This window comes from Balaenoptera musculus, chromosome 7 (genome assembly GCF_009873245.2).
Source record: "Balaenoptera musculus isolate JJ_BM4_2016_0621 chromosome 7, mBalMus1.pri.v3, whole genome shotgun sequence".
Classification (NCBI taxonomy): Eukaryota; Metazoa; Chordata; class Mammalia; order Artiodactyla; family Balaenopteridae; genus Balaenoptera; species Balaenoptera musculus.
Window position 1 is genome coordinate 55,758,124 of NC_045791.1, and position 21,887 is coordinate 55,780,010.

General features: G+C 36.7%; 1 protein-coding gene across 6 annotated transcripts in view; it reads right to left on the reverse strand.

The window, feature by feature from the left end:
- CHN1 (chimerin 1) overlaps positions 1-21,887 on the reverse strand; it is a 200,256-nt gene that overhangs the window by 62,675 nt on the left and 115,694 nt on the right. The gene's annotated exons all lie outside the window — the stretch shown is intronic.

Here is a 21,887-nt window from a genome sequence, read left to right on the forward strand (position 1 = left end):
TTATAACAGAGATTCCAGAATGGCCAATGCAGTGAGTAATTACATAATTAAGATGCATTTTATCTTTAAAAGAATTTGAGGTTCTGGACATGTGGTCTGAAAAATTGTAAATACTTCATATAGCCCACAAATTCATTAAAAGAAAGTACAGAAATGGTCAATGCATACGTGTACATTACAGACTCTCAAATAATTTTCATTCAATAAATATTTTATTGAGTATCTACTATGTTCCAGGCATTAGTGAAACTGGTGAACACCAGAGAATAGGGCACTATGCTATTTTTCAACAGGACCAGTTATTAAACAAATAGATATATATTATTGAATTAATAATAATTAAGTGGTGGATGGGTGATGTATTTTTAATCCTAAAAAATCACATTTTCTTACAAAGGTGGAATTAATTCATGAAATTTATGTCTATGCCCTCTTTCCAAGCTATTTCCTGCTCTCATGGTCCTTCTGAGACTCTAACCGGTGACTTCTACACTCTCCATCCCAGCTCTCTCTTGCTCTCCTTTCCCTATGGATGTGCCTTCCTAAGCCTTCTAATGCCCAAACCACAGGGAATTTTGCTGAACACCTCATATAGTCTTTTTATCAGAAATAATGCACACAGAGAGCTGCTGTTCTATTTACAATAGCCAAAACATGGAAGCATCCTAAATGTCCATCGACAGATGAATGGATCAAGAAGATGTGGTATATATATACAATGGAATATTATTCAGCCATAAAAAAGAATGAAATAATGCCATTTGCTGCAACATGGATGGAACTGGAGATCATCATATTAAGTGAAGTCAGAAAGAGAAAGACAAATACCATATGATATCACTTATATGTGAAATCTAAAATATGACACAAATGAACTTATCTATGAAACAGAAACAGACTCACAGACATAGAAAACAAACTTATGGTTCCCAAAGGGGAGAGTGGTGGGGGAGGGATAAATTAGGAGGTTGGGATGAACAAACGCACACTACTATATATAAAATAGATAATCAATAAGGACCTACTATATAGCACAAGGATCTCAAGGAACTATACTCAATATTTTATAATAACGTATAAGAGAAAAGAATCTGAAAAAGAATATATATATGTATATGTATAACTGAATCACTACGCTATACACCTGAAACTAACACAACATTGTAAATCAACTATGCTTCAATAAAAAAATAAATTAAAAAAAGAGAGAGCTGTTGTTTATAAACTCTCTTCCTCAATCTGCCTAATCACCCTTTCCATAAAGACTTAAAACAATTTAAAAAAATTTAAACTAAACTTCAGTGTTATCTATAGTTAAGTGGTTAAGAGCTCGTCTCCTCTGTAAAAGAATCTCAGCTTCACTTACTAGTTACAGGATCTAAGGAGAAGTCTCAGTTTCTTCATCTGTAAAACTGGAATGATGATAGAAACTACCTCATAGGGATGAGATAATGAATGGAATATATGTAAACCCGTATCTTTAGTACCCAGCATACAGAGAGCTCTCGAAGCTCTCAAAGACCAGGTGGTGGTAGTGATGTTGACACTGCTCACATCATTAGCATCAGTCTTATCACCTAACACAATGCTTGGAACAAAGTAGGTGCTAAATGTTGAAGCAATGAGCTCACAAAGTCATGGCACATTTGCAAGCCTTGCTGAATTCTTCAGACTCATAGACAAATGCCTGTCTGAATGGCTCCAGCTTCCTGCTCTTATGATATGGTCAGAATAGATTTAATATCAATACAAAGAAAATGGCCACTTTTTAAAATGTCTTAATGGTTTTAAAAAAAGTAACGGCTGGCCAGAGGTGCACGGAAGCAGAGCATCTTAAATATTGTTTCCTCATTTGATGGCCAAAATGTATGCAAATATGAACTGAAAACATGTTAAAGAGAAAATGTGTGACAACGTAGGCATCTTAGCAACATAGCTGACTAAAGGATGAGACTGAACTGAAAGCATTTGTTGGGTGAAGAGAACAGGTGCCACCTGAAATACAAAGGATTTTTGGGATTCATGAATTGCAGTTTCCAATTCTAAAGATTGTTGAATCGTGGTTTGAATTAATATGCAGGACCAAAACAACTATTATGGGAGGAATAGTGCAAAGTGCCATGAAAATTTATGGATGAATAAAAACTCTCTGTATTGATGAGTTCCAAGAAAATGTTAGAAGGAAAAGGGAATTTGGTTATATCTACCATTTGTAAGCCTAAAGTTTGATTATTTTTCTTCCCATAAACTCAAACCATAACTTGCTGGAAAATTCCAAGATGAAACTATTTTCAAATGCATGAATTAATAAGGAAGACATTAAAATAAGTATGATGTTAAAAAAATAACTTGCCTAAAATATCTCCTCCTGCAGGATCAGCTGTAGATTTTTTTAAAGTGGATGCTCTGGTTGCATTTTTCAGTGTCAGAAATATTAAATCACGTCATCAGTTGAGCAGTGTTTCTCTGTTGTTTTCAGTTTCAAAACAACCTGGTCTTTCAGATACTAAGTATAGAATTTAATGCATTATTTTATACCAGTGGTACTGCTTTTAATGAACAACGGCATATTAAATTAGTTACTGTGGGTCACCTATTTAGACAGTTTTTTCCTAACTCTGTTTCCTCTGTTGTTTCTAATCTGGATTACATTTAGAGATGTGCACCTCCATATTTGAAAAACTCTCCAAAAGAGGAAGAGTTAGCGTCATACCAAATGATGTAAAAGACATCTGGGATCCTTGTGGGGATGGTTTTCTTTAGGAGAAGTATTGTTTGAGGTGAAAGCTGAGCTGGTGGCTTTTTCCATGGAATACCATTTTTTTTTTCTTGGAAGAACAACTAACATAAATTCTGGTTATTGAGACTGGGCATTTTCTCAAAAATGAACAAACTGAGCCTGCCACCTCAAGGAAAATAACTGACAGTGAGTGATAAAATCCAAACTTTCAAGTGAAAATAAGAATTTTGGAAATTCTGTATCTGCCACCCTGAACGCGACAGCTTCCCACTACTTAGATGAGTTTTCTGATGAAATTAATGATGATACTAACAAATGTGATATTTTTCATCATTTACAGAAATGTTTCAATGTTTGAAAGACCTAAATAACTCACTGAACCAATATTTTCCAAATGACCAATGCATGATGTTACAGAATAATGCATAGTTGAAAGATCCATTCAGAGTTCAAGACAGACCAATGGATTTTAGTGTAACAGAATAAGAAATGCTTATTTATGACATTTCAGATTCTACATTGCAAGTAGTATTTAAGAAACTACCACTTACCCAGTTTTGGTGTGATAGCAAAGAGAAATATCCAAATTATCTGAAAAGTCTCTTAAGATACTCTTTACCAAATGTGTATTTGTATGAGGTCAGATTTTCTTCATATACTTCAACCAAAATAAGATACTACCAGAGATTGAATGCACAAGCATTTACAAGAATCCAGTTTTCTTAATATTAAGACATACATTAAAGAGATTTACAGAAATGTATAAATGCCACTCTTCTACATGTTTCATAAAATATGGTTATCTTAATAATAATGCTATTATGTTAACATGTAATGGGTCTATTATTGTTTTTAAAATGAATTAATAGGTATTTAAAAAAATCTGTTTTAATTTCCAAGATAGTAAATATCACAGATATAACCCACATAAATAAAAGTTCTTTTGAGATCTTCAACAATTTTTAAAGTGTAAAGGGATCCTAAGTCCAAAAAGTTTGAGAATCATGGATCTAATCCATTAGTTGTAACCTTTACAACAGGATCTCACACATACACACAGAAAGACAATTCCAGTAATAGATGTCTGGGCCCTGTGTTGATTCTACTGAATCAAAATTTCTGCAGGTATCTCTATTGTATATAAAGCCTCATTGGGGAGCGCACTGATCTGACTTGGCCCTTAAATAAAAAAACTATTCATGACTGCATATTTTATTTATTTATTTATTTATTATTTTTTAAAACATCTTTATTGGAGTATAATTGCTTACAATGGTGTGTTAATTTCTGCTTTATAACAAAGTGAATCAGTTATACATATACATATGTTCCCATATCTCTTCCCTCTTGCGTCTCCCTCCCTCCCACCCTCCCTATCCCACCCCTGTAGATGGTCACAGGGCACTGAGCTGATCTCCCTGTGCTATGCGGCTGCTTCCCACTAGCTGTCTATTTTACGTTTGGTAGTGTATATACGTCCATGCCACTAAGACTGCATATTTTAGAACTTTCCCAAAAGTTTATCTTACGTTAACGTTATTTTTAAAATTTTTCTTCATTATTTTATTTCTCAAAAGTACTAACATTAGTAATAATATCTTTGATTTTTTTCTTTTATAGTTCTGAAGCAAATCTTTATTCATTGTTATTGGTTTCCCTGTTTCTGAGAGATACCATGAAAAATGGTAAACTCGAATTGTGTTAAAAAGCTGAGAGGATTTTTTGTTTGTTTATTTTTCTTTTTGCCTCTAAATCATAATAGACTCTCTTCAGTAAGTTTTACATATAGTCTCTGGAGTACTGATTTGAAAGACACTTCAACTGCCTTCAAAATCTTGTTTATTTAGGAGATGACTGTCAACTCAGAGGTCTTTTGTCAGTTTCAAAGAGCTAAGTAAGCTTCAACTTTGACAATAAAATGCTAATAAGCACTCTGAAGACTGAAATGATGAAAACCTGAAGATGTCAACCTAAATTTAAGTCAACTATTGAAAATGTAAAAGTGTGTTGACATCTTAAATATAATAAATTTATATTATTATAAATACATTTTATATTATATACATATAAGCATATACATGCTTTATTATAAATCTTAGTTACCATTATATATCATTAATACTCAGATATATTATGTTAATCATTTAATATGGTTCCGTTGTAAAAACTTTAAAGAAATTAATCCAGATCTCATTCTATTAAGTATACTGTGATTTAAAATACACATGCTCAAGTCCATTCTCTATGTCTGTGTCTTTATTCCTGTCCTGCCCCTAAGCATGGGGACATGGGGACATGAGGACATAGTGGGGGGAAGGGTAAGGTGGGACGAAGTGAGAGAGTGGCATGGACATATATACACTACCAAATGTAAAATAGATAGCTAGTGGGAAGCAGCTGCATAGCACAGGGAGATCAGCTCCGTGCTTTGTGACCACTTAGAGGGGTGGGATAGGGAGAGTGGGAGGGAGATGCAAGAGGGAGGGGATATGGGGATGTATGTATACGTATAGCTGATTCACTTTGTGATACAGCAGAAACTAACACACCATTGTAAAGCAATTATATTCCAATAAAGATGTTAAAAAAATAAAATAAAATAATTATTCACCCACATAAAAAAATAAATAAAATAAAATACACATGCTGTGGGGCCTGTCTGGTGGCGCAGTGGTTAAGAATCTGCCTGCCAGTGCAGGGGACACGGGTTCAAGCCCTGGTCTGGGAAGATCCCACGTGCTGCGGAGCAACTAAGCCCGTGCGCCACAACTGCTGAGCCTGCACTTTAGAACCCACGAGCCACAACTACTGAGCCCGCATGCCACAACTACCAAAGTCCACATGCCTAGAGCCTGTGCTCCGCAACAAGAGAGGCCATCACAATAAGAAGCCCGTGCACCGTGACGAAGAGTAGCCCCTACTTGCCGCAACTAAAGAAAGCCCGCGCACAGCAAGGAAGACCCAATGCAGCCAAAAATAAATAAACAAATAAATTTTTATAAAGAAGCCTACAGATTAAAAAAAAATAAAAGAAATAAATAAAATATACATGAATTATTGGCAGCTTTGCACATTTATGTATAATTTACACCATCGCAAAAGTATAAATCCTTTCTTATTTGTGTTGTTGTTGTCCCTATGAAAGGAACAAGACTATTTGGATTTGTACACTTCTGTGGTACTTAAAGAAGGGAGGGTAGCATTTGATACAAGCAACCATTAGAGAACTAAGCTACATTTTAGGGAAAGATAGTTTGTTTTAGTTTTTTATATTTAAAATTTGAACATAGGCTTTTTTATTCTGTAATCTGGAATCTTCTTCTTTTAATATTTGATAAGGGTTTATTTTAAACACTGAACATAAGAGTTGCAGTTCTAGAGTGGCATGCCTCAATGGGTGAAGGGCCCATCTGAACTACGCTTCAACTTCCTCTGGACAGATTCCAGGATGTTTTAACTTCTCTCTTTTGAGTAACCCAGTTACTCAAGATACAGTGATCCACTTAGTCTAAATACTAACACAGTCCAGTGTTCAGTCTCCACGATGACACCAAAGGGCATCTTGTGGAAGGGTCTGGTTGTCCTCCAAGATTTCATATTTAAAAATAAAGGATGCACTATTAAAACACACCCATAGAATCCCTTGATAACTCACCATAAACCTATCATCCCCAAAGATACCCATGTTAATATAATATCTATTCTCAAAAGGATTGTTACAAAGATTAAAGGAGATAATCCAGTAAAGTACTTAGCCGACTTTCTCACATAAAGAGGCTCAATAAATGTTAGTTACTACTGTTATTATTCTTAGTTTTACAACTTTTAGAGGATCTATACTGAGGAGCAAGAGGAGACCTTCAATTTCCTGAGGCCAAAAAAAATTATATGACCAGCTCAAAGACTTAAAATCCTAGTCAGCAGCAGAGTCAAGCCTATACTTAAATGTGCATGTTTAAACTTAAAAGCTTTTGCACAGCAAAGGAAACCATAAACAAAATGAAAAGAAAACCCACAGAATGGGATAAAATATTTGCAAACGATGCGACCAACAAGGGATTAAACCCGAAATACACAAACAGCTCATGCAGAAAAAAAACAAACAACCCAGGCCTTCCACCGTCATCTTGAGCTGCAGTGTCAGGGCAGCGCTTCTGCACAGGGCTCAGCCCACCGAGCTGAGGTGACAGTGCAGCCATTTCTCACTAGGCACTCTAATCTGAACTGCTGGGTGCGAGGCCTCTGCATGAGGTACCCTGTGAACAAGTGAAACTAGACAAAGCACAAAGGAAAAGAAAAAAAAAACAAGTTGTAAACCCTCTGAAAAAATGCCTCTGTACCTCTAGTTCTTGTGGGGGTTGGCGTCTTCAGTGGAGTTTCCTATTGCAGGGGGACCTTCAAGATGGCGGAGGGATAAGACATAGAGATCACCTTCCTCCCCATAAATACATCAAAAATACATCTACATGTGGAACAACTCCTGCAGAACACCTACTGAATGCTGGCAGAAGACCTCAGACTTCCCAAAAGGCAAGAAAATCCCCGCGGACCTGGCCGTGTGGCTGACAGGGTCTTGGTGCTCCGGCCTAGTGCCAGGCCTGAGCCTCCAAGGTGGAAGAGCCTAGTTCAGAACACTGAACTACCAGAGACCTCCTAGCCCCATGTAATATCAATTGGCGAGAGCTCTCCCAGAGATCTCCGTCTCAACACTAAGACCCAGCTCCACCCAAAGGCCAACAAGCTCCAGTGCTGGACGCGCCATGCCAAATAACTAGCAAGACAGGAATACAACCCCACCTATTAGCAGAGAGGCTGCCTAAAGTCAGACTAAGTTCACAGACACCCCAAAACACACCCCCAGACACAGCCCTGCCCACCAGAAAAACAAGATCAAGCCCCACCCACCAGAACACAGGCACCAGTCCCCTCCACCAGGAAGCCTACACCAGCCACTGAACCAGCCTCATCCACTGGGGACAGACACCAAAAACAATGCGAATTAATGAACCTGCAGCCTGCGAAAAAGAGACCCCAAACACAGTAAGTTAAACAAAATGAGAAGACAGAGAAATATGTGGCAGATGAAGGAGCAAGGTAAAAACCCACCAGACCAAACAAATGAAGAGGAAATAGGCAGTCTACCTGGAAAAGAATTCAGAGTAATGATAGTAAAGATGATCCAAAATCTTGGAAATAGAATGGAGAAAATACAAGAAACAATTAACAAGGACCTAGAAGAACTAAAGAGCAAACAAACAATGATGAACAACACAATAAATGAATTAAAAATTCTCTAGAAGGAATCAATAGCAGAATAACTGAGGCAGAAGAACAGAAAAGTGACCTGGAAGATAAAATAGTGGAAATAACTACCACAGAGCAGAATAAAGAAAAAAGAATGAAAAGAATTGAGGACAGTCTCAGAGACCTCTGGGACAACATTAAACGCACCAAACTTCAAATTATAGGGGTCGCAGAAGAAGAGAAAAAGAAAGGGTCTGAGAAAATATTTGAAGAGATTATAGTTGAAAACTTCCCTAATATGGAAAAGTAAATAGTCAATCAAGTCCAGGAAGCACAGAGAGTCCCATACAGGATAAATCCAAGGAGAAACATGCAAAGACACATATTAAGCAAACTATCAAAAATTAAATGTAAAGAAAACATATTAAAAGCAGCAAAGAAAAAGCAACAAATAACATACAAGGGAATCCCCAAAAGGTTAACAGCTGATGTTTCAGTAGAAACTCTGCAAGCCAGAAGGGACTGGCAGGACATATTTAAAGTGATGAAAGGGAAAAACCTACAACCAAGATTACTCTACCCAGCAAGGATCTCATTCAGATTCGACAGAGAAATTAAAACCTTTACAGACAAGCAAAAGCTAAGAGAATTCAGCACCACCAAACCAGCTTTACAACAAATGCTAAAGGAACTTCTCTAGGCAAGAAGCACAAGAGAAGGAAAAGACCTACAAAAATAAACCCAAAACAATTAAGAAAATGGTAATAGGAACATACATATCAATAATTGCCTTAAATGTAAATGGATTAAACGCTCCAACCAAAGGATACAGACTCGCTGAATGGATACAAAAACAAAACCCGTAGTATGCTGTCTACAAAAGACCCACTTCAGATCTAGGGACACATACAGACTGAAAGGGAGGGGATGGAAAAAGATATTCCATGCAAGTGGAAGTCAAAAGAAAGTTGGAGTAGCAATTCTCATATTAGACAAAATAGACTTTAAAATAAAGACTATTACAAGAGACAAAAAAGGACACTACATAATGATCAAGGGATCAATCCAAGAAGAAGATATAACAATTGTAAATATTTATGCACCCAAAACAGGAGCACCTCAATACATAAGGCAAATGCTAACAGCCTTAAAAGGGGAAATTGACAGTAACACAATAATAGTAGGGGACTTTAACACTCCACTTACACCAAAGGACAGATCATCCAAAATGAAAATAAAAAAGGAAACACAAGCATTAAATGATACTTTAAACAAGATGGACTTAATTGATATTTATAGCACATTCCATCCCAAAACGACAGTATACACTTTCTTCTCAAGTGCTCATGGAACATTCTCTGGGATAGATCATATCTTGGGTCACAAATCAAGCCTTGGTAAATTTAAGAAAACTGAAATCATATCAAGTATCTTTTCCGACCACAATGCTATGAGACTAGATATCAATTACAGGAAAAAAACTGTAAAAAATACAAACACATGGAGGCTAAACAATACACTACTAAATAACCAAGGGATCACTGAAGAAATCAAAGAGGAAATCCAAAACTACCTAGAAACAAATGACAATGAAAACACAACGACCCAAAACCTATGGGATGCAGCAAAAGCAGTTCTAAGAGGGAAGCTTATAGCAATACAATCCTACCTCAAGAAACAAGAAACATCTCAAATAAACAACCTAACCTTACACCTAAAGCAATTAGAGAAAGAAGAAAAAAACCCCAAAGTTAGCAGAAGGAAGGAAATCATAAAGATCAGATCAGAAATAAATGAAAAAGAAATGAAGGAAACAATAGCAAAGATCAATAAAACTAAAAGCTGGTTCTTTGAGAAGATAAACAAAATTGATAAACCATTAGCCAGACTCATCAAGAAAAAAAGGGAGAAGACTCAAATCAATAGAATAAGAAACGAAAAAGGAGAAGAACAAGTGACACTGCAGAAATACAAAGGATCATGAGAGATTACTACAAGCAACTATATGCTAATAAAATGGACAACCTGGAAGAAATGGACAAATTCTTAGAAAAGCACAACCTTCCGAGACTGAACCAGGAAGAAACAGAAAATATAAACAGACCAATCACAAGCACTGAAATTGAAACTGATTAAAAATCAGTTTAATCAGTGATTAAAAATCTTCCAACAAACAAAAGCTCAGGACTAGATGGCTTCACAGGTGAATTCTATCAAACATTTAGAGAAGAGCTAACACCTATCCTTTTCAAACTCTTCCAAAATATAGCAGAGGGAGGAACACCCCCAAACTCATTCTACGAGGCCACCATCACCCTGATACCAAAACCAGACAAAGATGTCACAAAAAAAGAAAACTACAAACCAATATCACTGATGAACATAGATGCAAAAATCATCAACAAATACTAGCAAACAGAATCCAACAGCACATTAAAAGGATCATACACCATGATCAAGCGGGGTTTATCCCAGGAATGCAAGGATTCTTCAATATATGCAAATCAATCAATGTGATACACCATATTAACAAACTGAAGAATAAAATGTATGATAATCTCAATAGATGCAGAAAAAACTTTCGACAAAATTCAACAAAACTCTCCAGAAAGTAGGCATAGAGGGAACCTACCTCAACATAATACAGGCCATATATGACAAACCCACAGCCAACATCATTATCAATGGTAAAAAACTGAAACCATTTCCTCTAAGATCAGGAATAAGACAAGGTTGCCCACTCTCACCACTATTATTCAACGTAGTTTTGGAAGTTTTAGCCATGGCAATCAGAGAAGAAAAAGAAACAAAAGGAATCCAAATCAGAAAAGAAGAAGTAACACTGTCACTGTTTGCAGATGACATGATACTATACATAGAGAATCCTAAAGATGCTACCAGAAAACAACTATAGCTAATCAATGAATTTCGTAAAGTAGCAGGATACAAAACTAATGCACAGAAATCTCTTGCATTCCTATACACTAATGACAAAAAATCTGAAAGAGAAATTAAGGAAACACTCCCATTTACCACTGCAACAAAAAGAATAAAATACCTAGGAATAAACCTTCCTAAGGAGACAAACTATAAGACACTGATGAAAGAAATTAAAGATGATACAAACAGATGGAGAGATATACCATGTTCTTGGATTGGAAGAATCAACATTGTGAAAATGACTATAGTACCCAAAGCAATCTACAGATTCAGTGCAATCCCTATCAAACTACCAGTGGCATTTTTCACAGAACTAGGACAAAAAATTGCACAATTTGTATGGAAATACAAAAGACCCCGAATAGCCAAAGCAATCTTGAGAAAGAAAAACGGAGCTGGAGGGATCAGGCTCTGTGACTTCAGACTATACTACAAAGCTACAGTAATCAAGACAGTATGGTACTGGCACAAAAACAGAAATATAGATCAAGGGAACATGGTAACAAGCCCAGAGATAAACCCATGCACATATGGTCACCTTATCTTTGATAAAGGAGGCAAGAGTATACAATGGAGAAAAGACAGCCTCTTCAATAAGTGGTGCTGGGAAAACTGGACAGCTACACGTAAAAGAATGAAATTGGAACACTTCCTAACACCATACACAAAAATAAACTCAAAATGGATTAAAGACCTAAGTGTAAGGCCAGACACTATAAAACTCTTAGAGGAAAACATAGGCAGAACACTCTATGACATAAATCACAGCAAGATCCTTTTTGACCCACCTCCTAGGGAAATGGAAATAAAAACAAAAATAAACAAATGGGACCTAATGAAACTTAAAAGCTTTTGCACAGCAAAGGAAACCACAAAGTAGACAAAAAGATAACCCTCAGAATGGGACAAAATATTTGCAAACGAAGCAACTGACAAAGGATTAATCTCCAAAATATACAAGCAGTTCATGCAGCTCAATATCAAAAAAACAAACAACCCAATCCAAAAATGGGCAGAAGACCTAAATAGACATTTCTCCAAAGAAGATATACAGATTGCCAACAAATACATGAAAGGATGCTCAGCATCACTAATCATTAGAGAAATGCAAATCAGAACTACAATGAGGTATCACCTCACACCAGTCAGAATGACCATCATCAAAAAAAAATACAAATAAATGCTGGAGAGGGTGTCGAGAAAAGGGAACCCTGTTGCACTGTTGGTGGGAATGTAAATTGATACAGCCACTATGGCTAACAGTATGGAGGTTTCTTAAAAAACTAAAAATAGAACTACCATATGACCCGGCAATCCCACTACTGGGCATATACCCTGAGAAAACCATAATTCAAAAAGAGACATGCACCACAATGCTCACTGCAGCTCTATTTACAACAGCCAGGACATGGAAGCAACCTAAGTGTCCATTGACAGATGAATGGATAAAGAAGATGTGGCACATATATACAATGGATTATTACTCAGCCATAAAAAGAAACGAAATTGAACTATTTGTAGTGAGGTGGATGGACCTAGAGTCTGTCATACAGAGTGAAGTAAGTCAGAAAAACAAATACTGCATGCTAACACATATATATGGAATCAAAAAAAAAAAAACAAAACAAAAACGGTTCTGATGAACCTAGGGGCAGGAATAAAGACGCAGACATAGAGAATGGACTTGAGGACGGGGAGGGGGAAGGGTAAGCTGGACGAAGTGAGAGAGTAGCACTGACATATATACACTACCAAATGTAAAACAGATAGCTAGTGGGAAGCAGCCGCATAGCACGGGGAGATCAGCTCAGTGCTTTGTGACCACCTAGAGGGGTGGGATAGGGAGGGTGGGAGGGAGACGCAAGAGGGAGGGCATATGGGGATGTATGTATACATATAGCTTATTCACTTTGTTATACAGCAGAAACTAACACAACATTGTAAAGCAATTATACTCCAATAAAGATGTTAAAAAAAAAAGCAAATAACCCAATAGAAAAATGGGCAGATCTAAATAGACATTTCTCCAAAGAAGACATACAGATGGCCAAAAAGCACGTGAAAAGATGCTCAACGTTGATAATTACTAGAGAAATGCAAATCAAAACTACAATGAGGTATCACCTCACACCAGTCAGAATGTCCATAATCAAAAAGTCTACAAACAATAAATCCTGGAGAGGGTGTGGAGAAAAGGGAACCCTCCTACACTGTTGCTGGGAATGTAAATTGGTACAGCCACTATGGAGAACAGTACGGAGGTTCCTTTAAAAACTAAAAATAGAGTTACCATATGACCCAGCAATCCCACTTCTGGGCATATATCTGCAGAAAACCATACTTTGAAAAGATACACATACCCCAATGTTCATTACAGCACTATTTACAATAGCCAAGACATGGAAGCAACGTAAATGTCCATCAACAGATGAATGGATAAAGAAGATGTGGTATATATACATATATACATACACACACACACACACACACACACACACACACACACACACACACACACAATGGAATATTACTCAGCCATAAAAAAGAATGAAATAATGCCATTTGCAGCAACATGGATGGACCTAGAGGATATCATACCTAGTGAAGTAAGTCAGACAGAGAAAGACAAATATTATGATGTCACTTGTATGTGGAATCTAAAAAATGATACAAATGAACTGATTTACAAATCAGAAATAGACTCACAGACTTAGAAAACAAACATGGTTACCAAAGGGGCAAGATGGGGGTGGGAATAAATTAGGAGGTTGGGATTAACATATGCACACTACTATATATAAAATAGATAATCAGGAAGGACCTAGTGTATAGCATAGCGAACTCTACTCAATACTCTGTAATAAACTATATGGGAAAAGAATCTGAAAAAGAATAGATATATGTGTATGTATAACTAAATCACTTTGCTGTACACCTGAAACTAACACAACATTGTAAATCAACCATACTCCAATATAAAATAAAAATTTTTAAAAATCTGCATGTTTTCAGTCTGTTCTACTTCTTAAATAATAAGTTCTCAGAAGTACAGAATCTTAAGTCTGAGAAACCTCTTGAGGGTTAATGAAAATTTATGGGTGACAGCTAGAAGGGACCTGAATGACATATGTGAAGCTGAGTCCTTCATTTTACATGAGGCTCACAGAGGTTGATGGCATGCTGAAAGTGACATCATTACTTAAACTCATAAGATGAGGATCCTGATCTTTCCCAAGGAGATGCCCAATTAAAAAAAATTGTTTTGGGGGTGTGTGTGGGAATGACTGAATAAATAGGAGACAACATGTGATAATCAAAGCTCCTTTTGAAGCCCTTTTATTTGAGGAGTAAAGGTGGATCTTTGTGGAAAACAAATCACAAAAAATAAGGAATTAAGAGAGAAAGGGAGTAGCCTAAAGAGAGCATTTGAACTAGATGCTGCAGACTGCTCCAAAGCTATGACCAAACACTAGGCCAGAGGGCTACAGAATTTCTTTTATGGGTTAAGACCAGATCAAATGTTAAAGATCCATTATTATTTACGCATTCTGTCTTAGAGCAAAAAAATTAATTTAGCTTAAAAGTTTAGAATATTTTTGTATGAAACTCAAAGTGAAAGATTAAAATCCCTTGTTTACAACCCAATATCACTATGAATTTAAAAATATGGGAAAAAAAAATCAGCCCCTTTGCAGTAACTATGAACACTGCTTCCAAATAAAAGTATCTGTCATAATCGTTAATTAGGCAAACGCATTTTGGTTGGGGGGGCTTTATCTAAAAGGAAACAATGGAAATTTACTATTCACACTGAAATAAGTGGTAATTAGAATGTTACGTCCACAAGATAGCAAAATATTTCTGGTTTAAATAATAGTTCCAACTAAGTCCCTCTGTGTACGCTGCAGATGGAACTTATGGAAATCCTTTCCTCTCAAAAAGCTTTGTTAATTTAGAACTGGGTAACTGTAAATGATACACAAGCTTGGCGTGCGCTCTCGCTCTCTCACACACGCGTGCATGCACACACACACACACACACTCTAGAAGGATAAACAGCAGAATATTATTGGTTATGTTACCCATCAATAGTAGGATTTGGTGGGATTTTTATGTTCTTATTGTTTTTCACTGTTTTCTCATTCACTCACATTCCAATAGGCTTTTTTGAGGGAGACAGGAGAAAAGTTATAACCATTTCTCCAGGAATTTTATACGACCCATAGTCCTCCCATGGGAGCTTGTTACACAAGAGAATGTCACTCTTCACCTGGGACTGGGCAGAGAACTCTGGTCTACAGGACTCTTGAGTGGGTTGCACCTGCATGCTTTCAAGGATCATAGGGAGAGAAATATAAATGCTTTAGTGGTCTCAATGAAGCTGAAAAAAAAAATGCTTTAGTGGTGTTCCATAGGGAATTCTGGAATCATATCACTGCCACAAAGAATGCCTTTTTCCCTTGGAGTAGACTGGGAGGAGGAAGCAGAAATGGTAGTTTTTCTCATTGTGATACCTGGTACCATGTAGTAACAGTTCACATTCAGAGAGCAGGGGACACCCTTCTTTTCCATCAACTTGACCGTGACTAACACCCTGCCATGGGACCTAGCCCAGGTCAGAGAGGAATGGCAAGGAGAACATCCAGTGATTAAAGGAGGGCTGACTGAGTTCTTCTGGCTCAGGTCCAAGACCCCAGCAGATCTCCCTCCCTGCACCTAAGAACCCTCTTTCATTGTGCACCCAAATTTATTAAAGTCCCTATTACAGATTAAAAAGTGAAGAGTCCACAGTGATAGGGCTTAACTTCAACAAGTTATAGTATTTTGCAAGCACTACTACATACCAACAATTCCTTTGTTGCTCATATTTCCCTAAAAATACATGACCTGAGAAATTTTACATCTAAAATCAGGGATAATGAAGATAGGTATTTAAAGATAATAAGATGATGTGTTTATAATAAATAAAAAGAAAAAAGATGGAGGTCAGAAGTGCTATAAATATAGAAAGTTAAAACATTAAATAGGATGTCACCTGTCATATCAACCATTAAACAAATTTCTTGTCAGATGGAAATCTAATCAGTAGTTGCCTTAGGCAGGGGGTAGAGGTGGGATTTTCTACAAAGGGGCACTAGGGAACTTTCTGGAGTAATGAAATGTTCTATATGTGATTGTATGTGGTGGTTACACAGGTGCATACGTTTGTCAAAACTCACCAAACTGTATATGTAACTGTATACATTTTACTGTATGTAAATTATACTCAACAAATTTCACTTATAAAGAATTCTCGGAAAACAAGCCTATAAAGAGGTATGGGCTCATTTGTAGAGTTTTCCCCGTTACACAGAAAAACAGAACTTTCTCAAGGGATAGGGCACCAGTTTTTTCCTTACTATGAACTTGGGCAGCAGCCCAAAATTATTCTAAAGTTATGAAGCAAACTATATCCACAATCAGGGATCTCTTCCTGCTGAGTGGGCAAAAGGAAGGGAGGTATAAATCTCTTAACAAGGTGCTAAACAATCTGCAGCTTATATAAAAGCTTCTGCTTTTGGAGGGAAATTTTACAGCAAAGGTGGCCTTTTATCAAACACTGCTGGTAAATAAGTATAGTAACTTAGAAATTATCAAGGAAAATGTTTAAGCTGTATGAGATGTAAAATTTAATAATGTAAAATAAGTCATCAGCAAACCTACAGCATCAGTGGATTTTCACTGGATGGTTTCAGAAGCTAAGGAAATAGAGGATAACCGGGCTGATTCATTCAAGTTACTGAACAAACCACAGTGAAAATAATGTAGCAGCACTAAACTTAAAAGGAGACATATAAATAAGGGTACAAATAGTAGCCACTAGAGATGTCTATAATTTCTTACTGAAAGAATCTAATTATTGCAATATAAAGTTCAGGTTTGAGCATTTTTGACCAGTTATAGTAACTTGAAGGAAACCCAAGAAGAGTTCAGGACTAACTTATGAGGCCATATAAAACTATTAAGTTTTCATAATTTACAAAAAGGCTCAGGGCATGGCTTTGACTTATCAGTCTCTGAGAGATCTAAATATTAGGGGGAAAGGGAAATGACTCCAAATATAAGGGGGAAATATGGAGCAAAAAGCAGAAGATGAAAATTATAGATCCAAATCATTAAGCATAAGATCTAATGTAAGGATTTACTAAAACTAGAGAGCTGATTCTTTTAGAATTGCCCACAAAGTTAGTTTGTGAGCCACATAGAAGGCCAGATTATTGCTTGATAGTCTCTACTTGCTTGGGACCCCAAAATGCTATTCCCATCATAAAGCCACCAGAGTTTATTTCTGTTTCACAAAGTTAATGGACGGGGATCTTGCCATCAATGATTATTTTCCCACCAAAATGCTAAAGGCTCTGAAATAGCAACTATGAAAGAATTTCTAACAGCTTCCTTTTCCAACCCTCAAACCAGTAAATTAAGAGTTATTTATTTAATTGGCTCATATACAGAAATCTTCCAAAACTGCAGCTGGCTTGGAAAATTACGATTTGGTCTTCCGTTGGCCTGGTTCTTTGGAGCTGAGGAACTGATGTTTATCTTCCATCTTCCTCTTTCCATCTGGTTTTCCCTAATGGCTTTCAATTACTAAGCCTTTCTGTGGGTGATAAGATGGAAGGACAGCTGAGATTCATGCAAACAATTTCCTGGGCCCCATTTGAGTTTTCATTAATCACTTCAAGTATGATTCTCTGATGGGGTCTAGGTTGTCCTGACACACGACTGATAATGTAAGTTTGGGGAGATGCCCTCTGCCATGCTGGCTTCTTTGAGCATATCCCTAAGGAGGTGCATCTACCCACCACCCTTCACAAACTATTGCATATCACAAAGATAATTTCTCTGTAACTCAAATGGTATATCTGTGGAAAGAGGAATGGCCCTCCCTGACTCACAGGGACATTCTAAAGATTCTTAGCTCTTAAAGGGAAAAATATACAGTATCAAGTTGAATTAGTATACTTTTCTTTCTCAGTCATAGGACTGAATTATATTAGGGCCTTGGATTTGGCTGAACTCATAAAATATAGTAATTTATTCATTTGTTCATTTAGTCCACAACTGTTTATGTAAAACTCAAGGTGCTGATTCAGAAATGAAACAATATTGAGGGATTAAAGCCTTTGAAACCGGGGTAAATGCCAGAATGTCTTATTAATTTCTGATTCATGATTCTGAAAAATTAGCGTTCTTATCTACAAAAGTGTTTCCTGTAATCTGCTGGGCTATTATAGTAGCAAGCTCAAATCAGAGTAAGTCCAACTTAATATTTGATGAACACCTGTAATATTACATAGATTATACAGGTGGCTTGCCTCTTGCTATCAGGATGTCTCTGTTAAATAGGGTAGAAACAATGAAAACATTAAAATATAAGCTCTTTGAGGCAGGGCTTAAATCTTGTACATCTTTTATTACTTCCAGAGCCTGGCCTGTTTCCTTACAAATAGGAGGTTGAATTAAATGCAATTAATTTTCATAGGAGATGACTTGGTTCATGTAAACCAAAGACGAAATGGGAATGATATTCTGCTGTGCTCTTAACTTGCTTAAGTTCCAAGACAACTTTTGACTAACAGAATTTCTTTATATAGATAGCTCGTGAAAGACTACTTAGAAAATAAAGCGTGAAGACATTAAGGCAAAGGAAGGAGAGGGTTTACCCAGCTGGAGTTAAGAGAATAAGCAGACTTAGAAGTTAGGGGAGATTTGAGAGATCCTAACAGTCTCAACAAGGAGTACAGGTTCAATAATAGTTCACTGACAGGAAGAGGACCAGAAGGCTTTACTTGTCTTACAATTAGGGGAAGTAGAGTTAGAATACTGGTCAATACTAAGATGTACATATGACAGGCAAATAACATATTTTAGCCTGAGAAGTCATTAGCACATTATTGGGCAAAGACACATGCTTCTCAATTGGACACAATTAAAGGTATCACAGTCTTTGTTAAGAGAAACTCCACTTTTTGATGAAGCAAGTAGGAGCCTTTTGATGTTATCTTGTGAGCTCAGAGGGCAACTGAAGCACTGAAAAGACAGATCTTGAAGAGAAACCTGAATACGCTGTTTCTAGCGAAGGCGGGGGAACAGTACTGAGACCCATGAAGGGACATCTGGTTGGTGATCGCTCTGAGCCTAGAGTGCAATAATGCGTCACATACAAGGAAGGCCACTTTACAAAATCTCATTAATACTCATAACCACCAGTGCAATGGAATCCATAGACCTTATTTTAGAGATGAGGCAAACTGAGACCCAGGGAGGTTAAGGGCTTGCTAAGAACACACAGACTAATATATACTTATGTAGTGACCATGTATGCTTTTCTTTTTTTTTAAACTGTATTTGATTTCTTAAGAAGGACAGTTACAGAGGAGGACAAACCCACTATTAGAAGTTCTGTATGGAAGTTGTAGTCTCCTCATAAATTACTAAATTGATTTTTTAATACAAATAAGTGACCTTGGGCACATCTGGCAGTTCTCTAAGGGCCTGTTCACCCTGAACAACTGATCCTAACCTTGAACAAGCCACAGAGGAGACTTGGGCATGTAAATCTGACGAAGGGCAAGAGGGATGGATGTGGATAAAGGCAGAGTTAAGGAGAACAAGAGGAGCACAGCTTGGGGAGGAACAAGGAAGGAGAAAAAAAGGCCCAAAAGACTGGGAAAACACAAAATCCAGAAACCAAATACAGTTTTCTTCAGACTGCTTCATGCTACCCACTCCTCTGGTATTGTTATTTTTATAATGATTAAATTTAAGTATTTTTCTTGCTGATTTCTACATTGAGATGATACAGAAACAGAAAATGTGTTATATGTATTTTTAAGCAAAGTAAAAACACTTAGAAGAGTGGCTTTGTGGGAGACTAAGGCAATTACCAGACAGACAGCACGTGCTCCTTTGACAGGGACAAAGACTCCTGTCATTTTATGGAGGTAACCAAAGAATTCCAGTAGTTATGGCAGTTTTTGGCAGGGCTTTCATTTCAACTTCAAGTTTCACAAGACTTTTCGATACATATGCAGTCTGGCGATCCCCAAAGAAGTCTTTGATAAATGAAATTTAAATGTACAGGAAACTCCTTAAGAATAAATTAATATGAAAATATGCCAAGAATTGCATTCATTCCAAACTTCCAGGGAAAGAAAACATATACACACACACACACACATAGACACACGTAGCTTATTTAGCTTGGTGAACTTCCATAAAACCAACAAGCTGATTTTGCCACCCCTCGCCATCACAAGTCATTCTTACATGTGAGACAGGTTTGGAGCTTGGAGGACTAAGTCTGAAAGTAAAGAGGTTTTGGCTAGAGTCAGAGTTCTGACTCACAGTATGGTTTCTGAAATGCAAATTATATATTTTATTTGACAGTTTATATTGTTAACAGTCATGTGAGACATTTTCAAAAGCATGGTTTTGGAAGATTTAAAGTTACGTTACTAATAAGTGTAAAATTATCATAAAACCATTGCATCCTGCCATAGGTCCAGTATCTGTTGAAGCAAGTGTACTATATTCACTACTTGAAGTGTACTATATTCACTACTTGGAAGAAACTATTCAAATACAGTTCCAAGATAAATTTTTAAAAATTAACTAATAAAAGTTGGGCTCTTGGCCAATCTAGACTGCCAAAGGTAAGCTGTTCTAGAAGAGAAGGAAGTCTGGCTTTTCAACATGCTACAGCTTCATGATTAAAAAATATTTTCAAAAATGTTGAGAGACATTTAAAGTTCCTAATTGACTGTAAAGCAATTATACTCCAATGAAGATGTTAAAAAAAAAAAAAAAGAGAGAGAGGGATATCAAAGAAGGAATTTCAACATCAGAGGGTATGCTTAAATTCCTTCCGAAACATGGTAACCTTGAAGGCCCCTTCCAACTCCATGATTCTTTGATTTATGATTAGGAATCACAACAAATTTTATGAGTAAACAAGAGAAGAATGTTTTGAAAAAAGCATTCACACACACACACAAAAGTTTCTAACTGATATTGAAGCTGAGGAAGCAACTTTAATAGTTAATGAGAGGGACTTCCCTGGCGGTCCAGTGGGTAGACTTCGCTTTCCAATGCAGGGTGTGTGGGTTTGATCCCTGGTTGGGGAGCTAAGGTTGGGTAGTTAAGATACCATGCCTCGTGGCCAAAAAACCAAAACATAAAACAGAAGCAATATTGTAACAAATTCAATAAAGACTTTAAAAAAAATGGTCCACATCAAAAAATAATCTTAAAAAAAATAGTTAATGAGAAAAATGACACAGATAATGCTTGGAAAAAAATTTTTTCCCCACACAACAGGCCACCAGATTTCCTAGGGACAACAAAGAATCTTCAGGATTCACTTTCTGTGGCAAAAAAACTTTATGGCCATAAAACCTGCCAACCTTCCACAAAAGCTCAGACACTCAACTTATACCTTAAGGACTAAAAAAAAAAAAAAATACACGTAGAATTCTCATAATTAGATTTTAGAAAAAGGAAAGGCCTTAAGAGATCATCCGGTTCAAAATTTCCCGAAGTTGGTTTCATGAAACATTATTTTCCCAAAATGTTCTGAATAGTGGCGAGGTGACTCAGATAAGTTTGGGAGCACTCTTGAGAGTCGTAATGCACATTAGGCATTAGCAAAGCTGAGAAGCCTACAGAAAAGAAATGGTTAAGTTTTTTTTAAAAAACTTAATTTTTATCAAACCTATTTGAGCACAGAACCCTTTCTGCAGTAAGTATTTATTAAAATCCTGTAAAATTAATGTTTTGTAGAAAACCCCTTGTCTCATATACGGAGGAAGTGAAGTCCAGACAGGCTAGGGGATTGTCCCAAGGTCATACACTTAGTAGATAAGAAAAAAACAGATCTCTCCTTTCTAGACCCCACCTCAGTGCTCTTCCTCGCGCTGTG